This window comes from Euprymna scolopes, chromosome 1, assembly GCF_053919585.1.
Source record: "Euprymna scolopes isolate OS-2025 chromosome 1, ASM5391958v1, whole genome shotgun sequence".
Lineage (NCBI taxonomy): Eukaryota > Metazoa > Mollusca > Cephalopoda > Sepiida > Sepiolidae > Euprymna > Euprymna scolopes.
The window spans coordinates 177,922,946-177,935,483 of NC_136482.1; the positions used below are offsets into that span (position 1 = coordinate 177,922,946).

At 32.9% G+C, this 12,538-nt stretch overlaps 1 protein-coding gene and 1 pseudogene across 1 annotated transcript in view; one reads left to right on the forward strand and one right to left on the reverse strand.

The window, feature by feature from the left end:
• LOC145277787 (uncharacterized) overlaps window positions 1–12,538 on the reverse strand; it is a 330,110-nt gene that overhangs the window by 275,940 nt on the left and 41,632 nt on the right. The gene's annotated exons all lie outside the window — the stretch shown is intronic.
• Window positions 1,684–1,800, forward strand: LOC145283652 (5S ribosomal RNA; annotated as a pseudogene).

Sequence of the window (12,538 nt, forward strand, 5' to 3'; positions counted from 1 at the left end):
ACTGCTGCAAAGAAGATAGGTTCTCTCTACCGTGCTAGAAAACTAACACCTGAAAGTATCCTGTACCTCTATAAGGCCACCATTCGCCCATGTATGGAGTGTTGTTGTCACATTTGAGCTGATGCATCTGCTAATAGTCTCTCGCTCCTAGACAGGGCTCAAAAGAGAGTCGCCAACATGATAGGTCCTGAACAGTCATCTAAGCTTCAGCCTCTGTCCCATCAATGAAATGTTGCATCCCTCTGCCTGTTCTACAAGTATTTTAATGGTGGATGCTCCGACGAACTACAAGCACTTGTACCCCCTCGATATAACCCCCCCCCAACAAACCCGACAAACAGCTAAATCCCACCCCTTCACAGTAGAGATCCCTAAATGTAAAAAAGCTTTCTACTCCAGTAGTTTCTTCCTAAGAACTGCTAAACTTTGGAACACCCTTTTGGGTCCCTGCTTCTCCAACTGTACTGGCATGCAGAAGTTCAAGTGTAATGTGAACAGACCTCTTGCTGCCCAACTTCCTACATAGTACCTTAGTAGCTTATGTCCGTGATCAATGTGTCTTGTTTGGAGTGAAAATGTAATTAAAAAAAAAAAAAAAAAAGGGGGCGGAAAAAATAAATCAGCAAAAAAGTATAGATCAAAGTTAATATATAATTAGTAATCATTTTATACTAACTGCCATTATTTGAATTAAAACCCGTTTTCTATTTCCTACTTTTTTTTTTCATTTTTACTTTCATTTTACTTTGCAACAGAATTTACAACATAACAGTTTGTCTTTTCAGAATCTTCTGTCAGTGACTTAATAGCTTGAATAAGGTCGTAGCCGAAATATGTATGCACATATGTAGCCAAAATATTTATATAAATATGTATGCACATATGTAGCTAAAATATTTATATAAATAAATGTATGCCCATATGTAACCAAAATATTTATATAAATAAAAATGTATACTACTATGTGGTTAATTTATTTACCAACATAATCTGTTGCAGAAAATAGTAGGTGTTGTAAAATTTCCAAAATTTTCAAGAAATCTTTTTTCAAAGGACTTTTTATGTTCGAGAAAATATATGCAGATTTTAACGTGTGTTTTTACAGTAATCGGGGAAAAATAACATTATATTTAAATATTTAGAGATTTATAAAGAATCGGAATCGGTAATTGTATCGGAATTGGGAAAAATATTGGAATCGTCCCATCACTAATATATAAATAAATAATCCATAGTGTACAGGGTTTGCGATCTGAACAAAAAAAGTTCAGAACCATTGTTATAGAAGGTCGCCAAAAGGATTTTCATATTTGTTTAGTTAAGAGTAAAATTTTAGTAGTAGTTAAAATAGAATTATTTAAAATATTACTGGTTTAATAGGTAATATTATTGATTGTAGGTTATTGAGTTTTGATGTAGATAAACTTGCGTATTTTTTAACTATTTTAAATTGCATTCAGAATATATTATTTTAGTGTTATTAACTAAAACTTAACTCAGAGAGGAGGGAATTATGTCATATATATATATATATATATATATATATGTGTGTGTGTGTATATGTATATAAGAAACATTGTTGATAATATAAACGTTTAATACAAACCTGAACATTTCAATTATCTATATTAATAAAACAGTAGATGTATGTATGTATGTATGTATGTATGTATGTATGTACGTACGTACGACATAATCACGTTGACACACCGGTTCCTGTCAGATCACCGAAGTTAAGCAACGTTGAGCCTGGTTAGTACCAGATGGGTGACCATTTGGGAATTTTAGGCACTGTATGTGCTTTCCATTTATCTCGGCATTGTTTCCAGTCATCCTGAACCTCCACTTGCCACTGGTATTCAACAATGTTGACTCAGAAGAGGTGGTTGGAGATTGCGCAATTCTTGCCGCAAAAAATTTCACGCACAGGCACCCTTACAATGGGTATCCATAGTCTGTCAAGACTGAAGGAAATTTTTTTTTATGTATGTATGTATGTATGTATATGTGCATTTAACTGATAAATTCTCAAACTACTGATCACATAACACTCAAATTAACAGGAAATGGTAATCATACACTAAGGATGGTCTATAACGAGTAAAATCTTTGTTTGGATGGATGAATAATATGTACAGAAATATGTCAGCAAAGTGAGATGCAAAATGTTTATTTCAACTTGCTGAGATATTTTTTATTAGTTTTATACATGCGCAAATTCAATCATAGCTTGTAGTGGTTTAATTTTAAATCTTTCTTGTATATTTGTCAGGTTAGCTGAAATGGTAGGGAACATGACTCGAGCACAAAATGAGGGGACGCGGCTGGAGCACTAAATGTTTTGGTTTCGATTGTAGCTGATGTCACACAAGTCATTTTTTATAACTTTTGAAATCAATACTCTCTCTCTCTCTCATATATATATATATATATATATATATATATATATATATATATATATATATATAATATTCAATAGAGAATTGGCTCTGTAATAATAAATACGAAATCTGCATGAATTAAAATATATGTAAGTGTGTTTTACGACCGGTAAGACCGGGTACCTCCACAAGTTTAAAAATAAAACTGCTTGATCAATTCACGTGATTTTCAGAAGATGATATTTTCGTTTTGTCACTTGTAACAAATAAAGCAGAAGAATTTGGTTTTTGCATTTGGTACCTGCGATCTCGATTACGTCATATATTCACTCAGCATTTAGTTTATTATAATAGAGGTCACAAAGAGAATATCTCTAATATGTTTCCAGATGAAGTCACTCAATGGGGAAACCAACGTACCACTCCCAAACCTCCTGGAATGCAAAGAAATCCCAAATGACAAAATGGACATTCCTACAACTCTCATAGTTACTGAAATCCCAATTAATGTCAGTGGCTCGGCTTTATGCCCTGAATGGAAACCAACACTGCAATCGTACGACTCCTTCAGGAAAATATCAGTGGTACTTTTAAAGTTTGCAAGCAAATTAATGGTCTATATGATTTAAAGTCTATATTGTAGTATATACGACATAATCACATTGACACACCGGTTTCTATTAGATCACCAAAGTTAAGCAACGTTGAGCCTGATCAGTATAAAAAGGGGTGACTATTTGGTAATATCAGATGCTGTATACGGTTTGAAGCTGGGAGAGGGATGGGCGCCGCCAGGCTATACTTGCTCAGGACATGCTACATGAAATAACGCAGCAGCCCCCACAATTCTGGAGGGTTAAAAGATTCATCCACTTGTTGAAGTATTCCACCTGATGTTGGCAATTATTCTAAGCATTGCAACTTTCGAAATGATTACAACTCGAATTTTCACAAAGACACCAAATCAACACCAAAGATTGATGATAAAATGTTTTGCAATTTTTCTAGATGAGGATTGAAAATTTCTATTATTCGGACTATTGTTTTCATTTTGGATGTTATTCTCAACGTTTTGGCCGATGTAACCTCTGATGTATCTTGTACACCTCGGCAATCTTTATGTCGAATATGGGTATCTGAATTTTGAACGAAACCCTTTACTTAAACATAATTCGTAATTGTATTCTTAGTATCATCAGTACTGGGGATCGAACCTTCAACCTCCAGAAGACGGTCACTTAAAACTTATTACTTATATCTGTTATGTCACAAGTCCTTAAATAAAGCGTTCTGTGAAGGTCAGGTGGTTAATAACACAGGCTAGCGACCTGAGTGTTCCAAGTTCGAATTCAGCTTGTTCCACAGAATCATGTTCGCTTAGGATGTTGGCAACCTTCATGTGGTCACTCCCATAAGTACCTGATGTCTTTCTAGAAAAAATTCTGATTAGAAAAATATCAGGGAAACCAATGAAATATCAGATTCATACAATGATGATGATCATCATCATCATCACGCTTATCTTAAATAACTTTAAGTTCTTTCAAAGAGTGAACCACCAAGTAAGTTTCACTCTAAAATATTTCTTAATGCCTTCATCAAATTGTCTATGTGTCCGTTAAGAGAACCTGAAGAGATTTATATATATTTGATAGTCCGACATTTCTTTATTCCTTCATAATTCTTTAACTTTTGTCATCATTGGTTAAACGTCCATTTTTCACGCTGGCATGAGTTGCACGGCATTTAGAAATTGACTTTCAAACTAACCTATCTCTGACCAGGCTTCTATTTATCCCTCTTTCTCTTAATCATTTCGTCCCATGATTTTCTTGACCTTCTCCTGTGAGCTTGTCTTGCTACCTCAACTGTTTTACATTTACTAACCCAAGAAGTTTTATATATTCTTAATACATGACCATACTATCGAAGTCTCCTGATTTGCACATATCTCCCTATAATGTTCAGATTTAATCTTACTCAAAATACGTCAGATTTAAGTCCATCTTTAAGATCACATTACACATCCATCGTGTGATATCATTTCGCCATACAATGTATGATCTCAACGCAGACTGGTCAGGTTTCACATCCATATATTCGACTTTCTTCAGGTGTGTCTTGTCGAATTTGGGAAATTTTCCGTCAAACTCAGAAATCTTTCTGCCGAACTTATGAATCTGCATAAAATTTTGAACAGAACAATTTATTTAATCCACGGGAGTAGCATACTCTCGTTCTGTCAGCCCCAGCTGGGCAGAATTTCCAAGTAATTCACAAGCGTATTTTGCATGTCACCCTTCAACCTCCAGGAGAATAACTTTACAACTGCATTTTATCAAGCAATTTATCCACTACGCCATGGGCCCTTGCATTAAAAATTCTGTGCAAATTCCCGAGTATGACAAAAAGATTCCAGAGTTCAACAAGATACATCTAAAGAAGGCCCGAGGTTACATCGACCGAAATGTTGTGAAATTAACATTCAAGATGAGAACAACAGTTGAAAGAACCAAATAATATGAAGTCAAAATTTTAGATTATTATATTCAACGATTTTCCAACTTTTCACTTATAGCAATCATGTATTGTGTAGCGACATTTGCTTTGTTTAGAAAAACGTTTTATTTATTTATTTTCATTTTTAATATTGTGAGGTGAAAGATGGCGAGATGATGAATTAGAAAATGCTTTATTAAAAAAAAAAAAGACTGCTGACAGTCAAAGTTAAACATTTTCATTTTTAGGAGTGGCAGCTTCTTTTGAATTGCTAATTTATGTTGTGTCAGACTGTCGTGTTCTTTTGTGCATAAAGCGCCCCTACTCTTTGCTTATTAAAAAGCATCAAGTTAAAACTGGGCCATATTTTATGACTGTCATCTGATAAATTGGAGATTCCTTAGAAAATGGATGGTTTTTGTGAGTTTAAGGATTTCATCCAATTTAAGAGTAGAAGCGGCCAGCCCAAAATGCACCTGGCTACAATCAGCTAGCACGATTTGAAAAAAAAAACGCTGTCAGATAATCATTTGGTTGTTTCTTTGCTTTTGTTTTCCGGTATATCAACCTCTTTTTTTTTTTTTTCGTTATTTAATGCCGTATCAAATATTTTTGGAAAAATGTTTTATGTTTCAAGGCCTTATATCTTCAAATATTTATTCATGATTTTTGGTTTGAGCGTTTTTGTTTTACGTCATATCAACCATTTCTGGGTTATTTAATCCAGTAATTTGGGGAAAATATTTTTATGCTTTAAGATCTTTATATCTTCAAATATTTATTTATGGTCTCCGAGTTGGTCATTTTGTTTTATAGCATACCAATTCTTTTCGGGTTATTTAATGCTGGATTCATTAATTTTGAAAAAAAATATTTATACATCAAATTCTTTATATCTTCCAAAATTTATTCATGGAGTTTGGTTTGGTTTGGTTGTTTTATTTTATGGCATATCAACCCTTTTTTTCTAGGGTATTTAATGTCAAATCCAATAGTTTTAGAAAACATTTTTATGCTTCAAAGTTGTTGTTTTTTTTTATCTTCAAATATTTATTCATGCTGTTTGGTTTGGTTGCTTTGTTTTACAGCATATCAACTCTTTTTGGGTTATTTAAGACCGCATCCATTAATTTTGGAAAAAGTTTTTAAGCTTCAAGTTTTTTTTGTTTTTTTTTTAAAGATTTTCAAACATTTATGGTGTTTGGTTTGGTATGATTGGCACTCGTTTTCCCCAATTCTTTCTGAAGTCAGGAACCATGTGGATGACAAGAATCATGAGTGAAAATGGTGCCATGAAAAAGGTTAGATTCGTATACCCATGTCATCAATCAGGGACGCAAGATATCTTGTACAATTTCATCATTTCTATTTCCGCATTTTTTTACTGAATAAACAAGTGCCATTGAAAATTGACACCTGTGTCATGACTATTAAAATCTCTAGGGTTGATAGGTATTGTTTTAGAATCAACCCTAATTTAATTATAAAACACATGTTTTTTTTTTAATCTATAGCCGGGAAATGAGGAGGAAGCAGAGCAGAGATTTTTCTCATTAGTAAATAAATGAGATTGATTTGTGATAGGATTTTAATGTAGTTTTCCGATTTCATCATCTTACTCAACTATACTTATATCCCCCTTCCCCACCCCTCTAAAAAAATTGTTATCGTCTATCTTTAAAAAAAAAACACAGACTATTTCAGTTTTGCAAAAGAGGAGGAGGAGGAGGACGAGCGGCTTATAGCTCTAAAAATGGCACATACAAATAAATACAGAAAACAATGAAAAGGTCACCAACCACTGTCAATAGTTTCCCTTTCTCTCTGCCTAAAACTAAACGAAGCTTCCATAAGCAGAGTTTCTTTCCTTGTACTGTGCCGTCTGTGGAACACAGTGCTATGGGGTAACTTCTCGGCTGACTACAACATGTAAACAAATTCTTGTTGGGCTGCACTTTCGAATAATCAAATTCTGTCCAATCATTACCAAAGATCATCTTACTGACACTCATTTAATTTTTATCCTCGAGTGGCCTTTTAGCCTGGATAAGTAATGATATCTCAGTAAAAAAAAAATAAAAAAATAAACAAACAAAAATAAAAATCCCAATCTCACAAAGTTCTGTACCAATATGTGTGTGTGTGTGTTCAATGATGTGTCTGAGCACTGACAGTAGGAGGCTTTTTGATTTAGAATGAATCATGTTTGGACAATCAGGTCAAATCTAAGGTCAGTTGATGACCTTTGCCAGTGGAAGCATTCACCTTGGTCAAACTATAGAATAGTATAGATGTAGTTAGAATAACAGATTATTTTTTTGTGAAAGAAAAACAAAAAACAAATAAAATTTGCCCCCCCCCAAAAAATAAAACAAAGACAAAAAAGAAAGCAATTTAAAAGCTAGGCTGAAGGTTTATGGGGAAGCTATGGTGGACATTTAAGGATTTCATTCACATGCAAAGCAAGAAATTTTGGTAAAGAACGGGAATTGATAAATTTGATTGTGATATTTTTTTTCTTACATGATAGTCACCACTTATCAAGGCTCAGAAGCCATTCGGGGATAAGGGTCACTAAATGAAAGGTAGTCAGCGAGATACAGCTTACTGACCGTTTTTTTTTTTGTGGAAATTAGGCAGAATTGGACTATTTGAAGAGGACAGAATAGCAAGAATTTATACACACTAGACTTGAAGACGACCATGTTGCAGTCAGCTGGTGGTTTTAAGGTAGTTTTTAGTGATTAAATTAATTGAATGAAATTTTTTTCTTGTATAAAGAAGTCGCCACTTATCAAGGCCCGGAAGCCACTCAAGGATAAGGGTCAATAAATGTAAGGTGTTCGGTGAGAAAATAGCTCAGTTTTTGTTGGAAATTGGGCAGAATTAGACTATATAAGGGGATGGGATAGCAAGAACTTGTTTACATTGGACTTGAAGACGGTGATGTTGTAGTCAGCTTAATTTAAGCAAGTCTGTTTGTAAACTCACACAGACAGGTGATATGGTGTCTGACAATTTCATGATATAAATATTAAGGGATTGGATTTTCCAAGAAACAGAAATTGATAGTAATGGTTTTCATTGACAAATGCAACAGTTAATATAACGGCTTGATAACAAAAAAAATAAATAAATAAAAATAAACAAACACAAAAAAAAAATGAATGATTCGTTTAAATATGGACATACGCACTTTTTTTTTTACTACATCTGGCCGACTTTTCCACAATTTAATTGATAATTAAGTGTTAACATCTTTTGGGTCATTGTGTACATCTATTAGATATGGGACGATTTCAATATTCTGACAGATTCCAATACAACTACCGCCTCACACTCCTTCCAAATCTCTAAATATATATATTATTAAATCTTTTTTTTTTACGCCAATTTTCAGATTACCTTTACAACTTATGTATTATGTGCACATACTTTTGCAAATGCAAAAGTACACTTGTGCGTGTGTGTGTGTGTGGCTTACCTATAGATTTTCATTTTACTGATAGTTTAACAGCAACAAATATTTAGCATTCTATCATTAGCATCAGTAATGAAAAATCTTCATGTGAAATTTCATAAAAATTGGCCCAGCCGTTTAAGAGTTCATAGGGAACTCACACATAGACAAAGCTTCTTTTATATAATAGATTTTCTGAATGTATTTTGAAAATTTCTATTTACCTTAAAAATTTGTTAACAGCATTAAATGTATACCCTATGTAGCGACACTGTGTACGGCACAATCACATTGACACACCGGTTCTCGCCAGACCACCAAAATTAAGCAACGTTGTGTCTGGCCAGTACCAGATGGGTAACCATTTGGGAAGGTTAGACACTGTATGTACCTTCTGGGAAGGTTGGGCGTGGGACCAGCACCCTCACCCTGTAAAAAGAACTCCTCGTTACAAAAGCATCTACAAAAAGTTATAGATGACCTATGCCCCTCCAGGGGTTCAAGGGCTATGGATGTATCGACGCTGACTCAATGGGTTACTGGTCATCTTTATATGAATCTTAGACTTATTTCCTAATTTCTGTCTGAACCAGTGAACCAGTTGAGTTCAATGAATATAAAGGGAATTAATCGACTTATAAACATTAATTCTTAAAAAATAATTTCAAAAAGCTGTTAATGTTAAAATATTATGTATCATATTAGAATACAAAATTTTAAATTTAATTAAAAAAAAAAAAAGTCATACTTATTTTCAATACAATTGAAATAATTTTTTAAATTTAAAATTATTAAATAATAATCTATTATTTGAAGCAATTGTTATTTGTTTATCTTTTTCAATGATTTAAGAATTTAGAAAAAAAAAAAATGAAAATAAAAATAAAACCATCATACCCTATTTTCCGGATGAAAACCGATATTTGGAAAAATTAATCTGTTCCCGACGTTGTCCGGTCGTAAAATACGCATAATATTATATTTCAATTAATGCCGATTTATTTATTATGAACAGAAACACCGTAGGTATTACACGTAATGTTAAATTCCTTAAAAAAAAAAAAAATAAAAAAATAAAATAACGGAAACAAACTGCACTTGTATGTTTTTTGCAAATAGTTCACTTTTTGTAAGTAAAAAAAAAAGGAAAAAATATTTAAACTGAGATCGAAACCAAAGCTCAAAATCAAGTGCGATAACGATTAGACCAGCTTGCCACGATCTTTAAAAGTATTTTCAAACCTACTTATTCTTAACACAAGGAAGCTGTCATGTTTCACAACCGCACAGGCGCAGTCATGAAAAAATTGACAAACAGATAAAAATTCGATGACCCCCCCCTCTCCCAAGTACAAATTTTTCAATTTTAACCACTTAGCAACCCTTTTTCCGGATGAAAACCGATTAAATTGTTTCCCACACGTTTGAATACCCAATATACCAAATTTCAAATCTGTAAATCAAAAATTCGTTGAGTATATAGGTAGAGAAGTGTCCTCACACACACATTCTCACGTTTATAGATATATAGATAATACGAAAACTAAATTTCTATGTCGCCATCTCAAATTTTAACGCCATGACGTCATTTCTAACAAACATTTCAAACTTAACAACTAAGGCTGGAAGGCTATATGTTTTAGTTTCGATTCTCGTTGATGTCACCCAAGTCATACATTAAAAAAAACTTTTGTAATCACTGGTATGATATTAAATTTATGCAAATTTCGTATTCATTATTATAGAGCCAATTCTCTATTGATTATTCCATCCATAGCCTTGAACCCCTGGGGGAGGGGCATAGGTTATCTACAACTTTCGTAGATGCTTTTGTAGCAAGGAGTTCTTTTTACAGGGTGAGGGTACTGCCCCCACGTCCAACCTTCCCAGAAGGTACATACAGCGCCTAGCCTTCCCAAATGTCACCCATCTGGTACTGGCCAGGCTCAACGTTGCTTAACTTCGGTGATCTGGCGAGATCCAGTGTGTCAACGTGATTGTGCCATACTATTGATTATTATATTGTGCCTAATATTGAGAAGTCGCCCCCCCTCACCCCGAATAATAAAAATTTGCCTATATTAAAATATCCTATTTAAGCATAGCTTATGACTACAGCTATGACAAGAGAATGTTCTTTCCATTATTTTGACTCTCGAGTATATATCAGGTAATATCTTATATGTTTTTAAATAAAGTGATGTGGTTCTCGGTTGATTAACTGTATATAACTGTGTCGGATATATACTCGAGAGTCAAAACAGTAATAAGAATATTCTCTTGTAACAGCCCTACTTATGACCAGGCAACGCTGTGCGGTCTTTTAGCATTTTTATAATTTTCTTTCATTCATTATTTGCTTTTCAAGTTTAAAGGATTTTAGTTTTTTCTGTGAACTTTTTATTTCAAATCTGCAAACCTTTTAAAATAAATCATCTGATAAATAGTTTTCATTTTCTTAAAATAATTTTATGATTAAATGCAATTATCATAATGTTATAATCAAATGCAATTATCATAATTTTATAATTAAATGCAATTATCATAATGTTATAATCAAATGCAATTATCATAATTTTATGATTAAATGTAATTATCAGAATTTTATAATTAAATGCAATTATCATAATTTAAATAAAGATTAACGTTAATACATATTTCTAGATAAAAAATTTGAAAAATGTTTTAAAACAAATTGTATGAATATTACATTTTACATAACATACAAGGGTCATAAAGCAGCCTATTTTTTAAACTGAAAATATTAAAAGCTAGGAAGATAAAACGCGCCCGTCTTATCAAAGAACTAACTGTTGACTTTATAAAATTACTAACAGGCCGCCCGGCATTGCCCGGTTGAAAAATACGCTTAAATATGATATTTTGATTAATGCAGATTTCGTATTATCATATTATATTGGACCCAATATATAGTAATGATTTAAAAAGTTAAAAAAAAAAAAAAAAAAAAAAAAAAAGAGACTCCTGCTCCACCACCATCAAGAATCGAAACCAAAACCTTTAGTTTGCAATTTATTTTTTCCTTTGGCGTTAATGCCTGAGCTATGAAGACATGTTTGCTGCAAGGCTAAAAATTTCAACATGAACCAATAGCTATTACGTTACGCATGCACATGCGTAATGCCGTCATTCGACCTTCACCTGACAAATTTCATTTTTTTTTTTTTTTTTTTTTTTTTTTTAAATTTTCACACTTTTGCACTGATATTCCCTGGCTAAAACTCGAACATAAAGTTTCACATGGGTTCGAACACCCTATATATAAAGTTTCATATCTGTAGACAAAAACTGACAGAGGAGTTTGGTAGGCAAAATTTTTAAAACAAATATATATATGCATACATAAATATATAAAATAAAATGTTTGTGTTTACTAGAAACTTTTTACATAAATATTACACAACTATAGATCATGTAGGATATTTGCATGAATATAATTACACGTAATAGTTAACTAAAGATGATCATCCCATAAGAAAACCGAAAAAAACTAAGAGGGAATTAATTAAAATGAATGTTTAAAAGAATATGCAAATTTACTAGATCTTTTGCAGATAAATGCAATTCCACGACCCAAATATATAGGTCCTGGATACGACCTAAAACTATATCCGATGGTGAAGCCCCACCTTGCAGGCCTTGGGGAGTGTGAAGCCACCCTTTAATTGCCATTGCTCCCAGGTCCACTCTGACCCGGAGTGGTAGTACCTGTTAGGGCCCCAACTATGGGTTAAATAGAATCCGACTTAAAAAACAAATGTACTCCATTAAAAATCGATCCTCAAAATAACTAGATTCGGCATTAAATAACCTGAAAAAGGTTGATTATGCCGTAAAACAAAAACAACCAACCAAATATAACAAAGTTGTATTTTCTTCTTAAATAAATAGAAAAAAAAAGGAAAGGTTTTCGATATGAATATCAGTAGACAAAACAAAAAATTTAGTAGTATAGATTTTGACATAATCACTTTAATTAAAGTTAAATGTACAAAAATCAAGTATCATGGTTCAATTCTGCTCTATAAAGAAACATTCATTTCGAATGCACCCCAATAATATAAAAGAACCTGCTATTGATTGTATAGGCTGGGTCCTTCTGCTTGTGTGGTGATAAAACTTCTCAAATGCACTTGTGATGTTAGGTTGCATAAAAGTGTTAACTTTGGTCAAATCG